Here is a 7,029-nt window from a genome sequence, read left to right on the forward strand (position 1 = left end):
GATTTCCAACTAATACACACCATCTGCTAAATAAATGAGTCATAAACTAGCACAGGTAAGATAAAGAAAGCATAAATTCATGGTTTAGGGACATATTAGGCTTAAGAGATGCATGAAAACAAGCACAGTGGGGAAAATAAAGATGAAAGTGAATGCCTAAGATGCTTTATGCTGTAGTTCTGATTTAGGCTTGGGAACTTCTATTTGGAGGGAACAATGCAACTGAAAGGGATCAGATCAGTGGTCTAAGAGTTCAAGAGGCAAATAGAAACCTCTTCCTGGAGCTTTTCTATTTTTCAAGGAATGGCTTTGAGCTTCCTGTACTTAAAAACCACAACAAAAAACAAATGACAGGGTCTCCCTGGGACCACACATTATATCTAGCCACTAGGTAGTTTAGACATTAGACATGGGACTGTCCTAGGATGAAGTACCTTGGTGACTGAGAGAGGTTCTTGCTCCAGTCTCAGCCCTGAACTTTTATACAATGCCTCTGCTTCTGGTGTTGTAAGAGATCTAATTGTCTTGCTCCAACAGGTCTAGCACTAGCTGGTAGGAGGAAGAGGTGTTTCCTGTATCACAGCATTGTTAGGTGTGTGTGTTATCTGGAACGGAAGTTTATCATCATCTTTTAGATGGAGATTTTGCTAGCCCTGGTATTGCAAAGGCAAAATGTCAGGTTAATGGCTCTATTCTATCCTGGAAATCTGCTTCCTATCTGTTTATGCCCTCTAACTTCCACTGATCCTGGATTCAATTTTTTGGGGGGACTGTTGCAGTCAGTATGGCTTACAGCAGCCTTTTAGATTGCTTCATATGTTAAAACAATCTGCAGTACTGGGAAACAAGTGAAGCATCTCAGGACAGGGAAGAGGGACCTGTTTTTACAGTTCTCTATGAAGGCGTGTCTCTAGGTCAGTGATTCTTAACCAAGATATTGTGGCACCATATGATGCCTTGAGATCCTTGCGAAGGTGATGCAGGGTGCCATGCAATGGTAGCCCTGTTAGATATTCCCATATGGTTTGCAGAGATTTCAAATAGGAATCTGTAGTGTTAAAAACGTTCTGTCCTGTTGACAGACAAGGTTCTTTAGGTGAATATGATATCTTTTATTAGGCCAACTTAAATAGTTGGAAAAAAAATGTATAGGAAGCTTTTGAGTTTAAAAACCCTTTGTCAGGCTGAGGAAGTCTCTGCGGTTGGTGTGGGCTCTTTCTGGTTGTAATCCATGTTCTTTGCAACAGAAACAATTGCTATTTTATTTTTCCCTATTAAAAAAAATGAGTTAAAACTAAAAGCTGGCATTTGCCAAGGGGTACTTCGGTCTCATGTACATGCCACAATTCTTGCCCTTTCATGCGCTGCAACTGCGTGTCTGTTTGCACAAGTGGGATTTCTCAATGCTTTAAAAGTCTTTCTTGTGCATTTAAACGAAAACTCCTCGGATGTAGTTTAGTTTGCCTTGCTGGGAATTACAGCATCACGTCCCTGGATTTGTCTCATGCAAACACAAAGGCACTCAAAGATGTGTAATGAACCTCTTTGTCCACCAGATTGCGCTTTGACTTTTGTAGTTCACCCCTTCAAGTTGCTTTCACTTTTGAATAGCTTCTGCTTTTTTTTTTTTTTCTTGTAGTTTGCCAGCTCCATGCTTCCACAGTTCCATGGCCAGGCACGGGCATGTAATGGGGAGGTGGGGGGTGGGCTCTGCTGGACCTCCTTACTTTCCTGTGGAGCTGGTCAGGGACCTGGTTTAATTTGTTTTAAAATCTAGTGCATGTAAACACAGATGCGACACTCCAAGGCTTAATTCATTTGAAAACCTATTGTGTGTAAACACAGATGTGACGCTCTGAAACAAACAATTTTAAATTTTATAAATCTATTTAATTTAATGAGGATTAAAACCTGTGGTGAGTACAGGCGCCCCTAGAGTCTAAAAAGCTTGAGAATCACTGCTCCATTTCAGAGGTGGCTATAAACTGGAGTACAACTTACAACCACAGTTTACAAGTAGAAATAACTGAAAGAAGAATCTGGAAAAGGTGTTTAATACTAGGGTTGTTCTTGCTTGTTCCAGGAGAAGGGGAAGACAAATGTTATTTATCAACCCAGAGAATGTAAAAATTGGCCTTGATGGGTTAGAGTCCTGGCAAACTGAAAGAGCTCTGTGCTGAAAGGGAAGTCATGCAATTGTGGGCTGGGATTGGATGCTGAAGGACTTTAGTGGAGGAAAAATCCTTAATGTCTTAATGTGGAGGGAGGGAAGGTAATAATAGTAATTACAAATATAGCCACAAGATGACAGACGTGTTGTGGAATCTCCATCCTAGGACCTGTTTCTTTAAGACAGATATTTGTCTAGGATACTTTAGGACAGGGATGACCTTGTTTTGAGTAGGAGGCTGGACTATCCTGAAGTCTCTTTCCCCCATTATTTTTAAATGATTGTACAATAGGGAGGACGCCAGAACCAAGTATCTGCATGGAGAATGCTTTGTAGGAGAGAGCTTTTTACTGTCAGCATTGCGTGATCCGTGTTTCACAACTGTAGCTTTTATAGGCAATGTCAGAAATGACAAATTGCCTATTTCCAGATTGACTCATCCAAGCCATAAACATTGCCAAGAAGCTGAGGCATTGACTGACACAACCTCACTGCTTTTTTTTTTCCCCCCTCAAGTTGGTAATTTCGGGGCAGGGAAAATGTGAAGGGAGCATTCCTGCCTCCCTGTTCCACCATTACATAAATCCTATGAAGCAGCTTTTCAGAGGTGGAAACACTTACCTGAAATCAACTAATGGAAAAAGCAGGAAAAACAGATTAGAATGAAATATTGTGGAAAAAATACACACATTTTTGTGTTGAAAAAGAGAGAAACCTCAGGGGGGGGAAAAAAATGATGGGCAATAAATAACAGAGAGATGCTAAGAAAAATCTGGAGGAAAAGAGATAAAACTGAAACAGTCCATGAGGACTTTCTTATCTCAACAGCTGGAGCTGCGTAACATTGTTGTAAAATTCCATGAGGAATTTGTCAAATGGAATAAGAAAAATTGCTGTCACTGATTTCTTATTTTAACTGATAGAGCAAATTCTGGGAACACATTCTTAAGACAAGACAGAAATAGGAGCACTGACTGGGACTTTTTGCATGAGAGTGAAATGTATATTTGTGGCGCTTCAGATCTAACATGGAATTGAAAAAGGGAAATGATTCTGGTGAAACAACAGTTCCTCAATGATACGATGCAGTGACTTCGGAGTATTGTATTACTGCACTTTGGGAGGTTAGATGAGCATGAAGGAGTCTGAGTGTACAACATGGAGAGAAAACAGAATCAGCATAATGCCAAGGAACAAAGATGGTCGCATACAATGTACGCTGACTTTTTTCCACCCATGAGCTCTGTTTCATTTACAGATTTTTATGCTGTTGGTTAGTGACTAGTAGCAAACTCAACAAATACTTATTGATGGACCAGCCATTACTACCCATTTCTTTTGGAAAGAAGAAAATGCGTTGAGGCATGCAGTGAAACATAATATTCCCGTTACTAGAAATTCTGTTGTTTTTTGGCTCTTGCTATCAAAGAGGACGCATACATGTATGTGCTAATCTGTAAAAAAAAAAAAAACCAAAAACAAAAAAAAAACTAACCCCCCCACCAACAAAAACAACCCACTGTCAGTCTTAAAAATATACCCATTGAAAGTACTTATATTAACAACTTATATTTCAACATTATATTTCAAAACAATAAGTTCACGTTCTGGATTTTTTTCCTACTGCAATTCACTTTTCTTCAGTGGCACTAAAAGGTACCAAAAATATCAAGGATCTAATGGAGTTTCTTTTTCCTTCCACATCCAGTAACTAAAGGTGTCATGCATGCTGTAGTCCGGAGAGAATGAACACCATGAAAGATGAATGTTTTATAATGATGGATATCGGCAGTTTTTTTGCCATATTCTTGTTTTAATTCTTTGCACTGAGGAAGAAGAATGTAGGACTTTTTAAAATATGTGGTTTATATTCTAGTTCCAAAATATCAACAAAAATATTAAAAATTGAGGATCAGTATCTTGAGTTTGCATGAAAAATTAGTTTTGTATAAAGTGGCAAATTAGAGATGCAAATTGCATAGTATAGTGATACGTCCTCAAAAAATGTATTGGAAGAAATGGTGAACAATTGTTCAAAGCATAGTTGTGCCTCTTTCAACACAGCAAAATAATATAGCATTGAGTGCATCTTACATTATAAACTAAATAAAAAATAAGCAATTATAAAAACCTGGCTTGCTTTACTTTCAAGTTTATAAGGTGTGAACTTTTCCAATTGCTTCCGTCTTGGTCCAGGGTAAATTGTCCCCTGATATATTGAGCTTTATATTCTTGAATTAGTTACAAAAAAAGAAAGAAAGAAAATCTGAAGTGATTGTTTTAAATGTTTTTGAAGTCAGGTCAAAATTTTAACAGTTTCAAAAGTGAGTGATGAAATGGAGAGCCAGTCATACAAGAGAGTGGTGGCATGTAGAGCCAGTTATACAGCAATTCCTGGTTACTATCAATGTTTGTATAGATTAATGTGAATAATATTACCTTTACCAGCAATTAACATTGCTGTGATAACAGGAAAGGTCAGTAGTTCCACCCAAATACTTATTACACTGATATCACAGCTGCCTATTACAGAAAAGGAATGCACTAATGATGTTTGTGAGGCATATATAACAAAACTAAAAAATCGGAAATAAGAGGAAAAGTTTCGACAGATTTCTGTAACCTCATGTCACACAGGTTTTTTTTTTGAAGGTGGGTTTTATGGGGTCAGGTCACTTCCAACCTGTCTTTGGCATTATAATGTAAATTGTTGATGTTATCAGCCCAAAATTGCCATTGAGTTTTGTTAGAGAGGGGCGTTGTATGTTTTTTAGGTTAAGTACCCTTTTAATCTGGCTATCTGTGCCCAGAACCCAAGAGCTTCCTGATGTTTGATGGGCCACCTGCGTACTCAAATTAGCAACAGGAGGCATTTTTGCTCCTGAGCCTCCTGATCATTAGGAGAGGACCCCAACCATATAATCAGGGGCCTGGAGGATAGGCCCTATGAGGAGAAACTCTGGGAACTGAGTTTGTTCATTCTGAGCAAGGGAAGACTGAGAGGTGACCCAATAGCCACCTACAAGTATGTCAAGGGTGAACACCAAGATCTACGGGAGCAACTCTTCAGAAAGGTACCCCCCTGGGAGGATGAGGACCAACAGGCACAAGCTAACTGAGGAAAGGTTTAGGTTGGATATTAGGGAACAACTTCTTTTCTGTAAAGGTATCTAGAATCTGGAACACGCTCCCAGAAGAGGTGGTGTGTTCAAGAGGAGGCACCATCCTTGGAGGTGCTCAAGACGAGGCTGGACAAGCACCTCGTTGAGCTCGTTTGATCCCAATTACCTCCTGCCCATGGCAGGGGACCAGACTTGATGATCTTACAGGTCCCTTTTAGTTCTTTGATTTTATAATTCTATATTAGGAAACTCCAAAGACCCACCAGACAGGTGTCTGACCTAGTAGACTTCAACAGTGTAGAGAGGAGGGTGTTCCCTGCTTGTGTGAGGTGCTTAGGAGCCTTATTTTATTATGTTGGTAGGTTCACTGGGGCACCCTATTTAAATCTTATTTATTAGCAGTACTTCATCCTTTGATTGTTTGGTACACCTCGGAAGAGATTGGCAGGATTTTGAAAGCATGGCTGACTTAATTTAAATGCACGTTGCATCCTTTGGCTTTGTGCAGTACAACTCATTACATTATTTCCTGTAAAACTCATTTGAAGTATTTCAGATGTGCCTGCAGCAACACGCAGTAGAGTGATGTTGCCAGATGGGTCCACGGCTATGATTTCCATGCCCTGTATTTTACAAATGGTTTCCTTGTCTAGTCTTTATATTTGATTGAAAACCTGTTTGCTTGTCGCAGGTCACATAGGCAAAGTTCACAGTTGACAGGAACAGGGTGGAGGGAGTTAGCTGAGAACCAAAATCTTGAAATGGAGCCAGGCTTGACTAGGAGGTGACTGCAGCTGTCTAGCTTTGGAGCACTTCCAAATTTGGGACAAACCCTGATTTCAATGCAAACAATGTAGCTCGGGGCCATTTCTACTACAATTTAATGGTGGGCTTGTGATGAGCACAGAGGTTAATGGCATGGTCTGTACTGTTGGTCTCTTCTGTGTGTTAATGGGAGGAAAATAAACATGATCCTAAATATTGGTTAAGTCCGTAGCTGTAAACATTTATGTGGCGGGTGAGCTTTAATGGTCCTGCCAGCCCTAGTAAGTTGAATCAGACGTAGAAAATTCAGCTTGGTTTCTAACAAGCAAATTATTATTTTGGAAGATGGCCAAGAATTCAACACAGCTGAATAGTACAGTCCTGTTGTAATTAATGAGAAGGGCCATCCTGTCCTACAGCAAGGGGTTGTGTGGGGGAAGAGCGTTCTGGTTGGCTCCACATCCAGGAGAGATGCCCACAATAGTAGCAGTGTAGCATCGGTAACAGGAAGGAAGTAGCTTCTGAGGAGGAAAGGAAAAAAAAAATCAAGTACCTTGCCTTGTGTTAGGTTGGCCTAATATGTCCTTGTGTCCTGCAGTGGCAGAGATTTTATTGCACTTCATGGCATGCCAGTATACCCAGTGCAGCTGGTTCTGGCCTGTCTTTCGGATGAATTGCCAAGATGTTGGTCTGAATACATTCCTCAGGAAAAGAAGCAGGACCCATAGTAGAGATGATCATATTGTTTATTAGACCAACAAGGTTTTTTTGCAAAAAAAAAAATTCTTAAATTTCAGGAAAAGAAGGCACTTCCGAGGTAATTCTAGTCAAACTTGGCAGTCCTTTGTTTTCAGCAAACCCTCTCCATGCTACTGATGTTGCGGTAGATGATGTTCAAGCAACAGCCACAGGAAAAAAAATCCAGAAATCCTTTGAATGCTTTTTATCTTGGAAAAGGGGGTTAAAAGAAAA

This window comes from Alligator mississippiensis, chromosome 6 (assembly GCF_030867095.1).
Source record: "Alligator mississippiensis isolate rAllMis1 chromosome 6, rAllMis1, whole genome shotgun sequence".
Taxonomy (NCBI): Eukaryota; Metazoa; Chordata; order Crocodylia; family Alligatoridae; genus Alligator; species Alligator mississippiensis.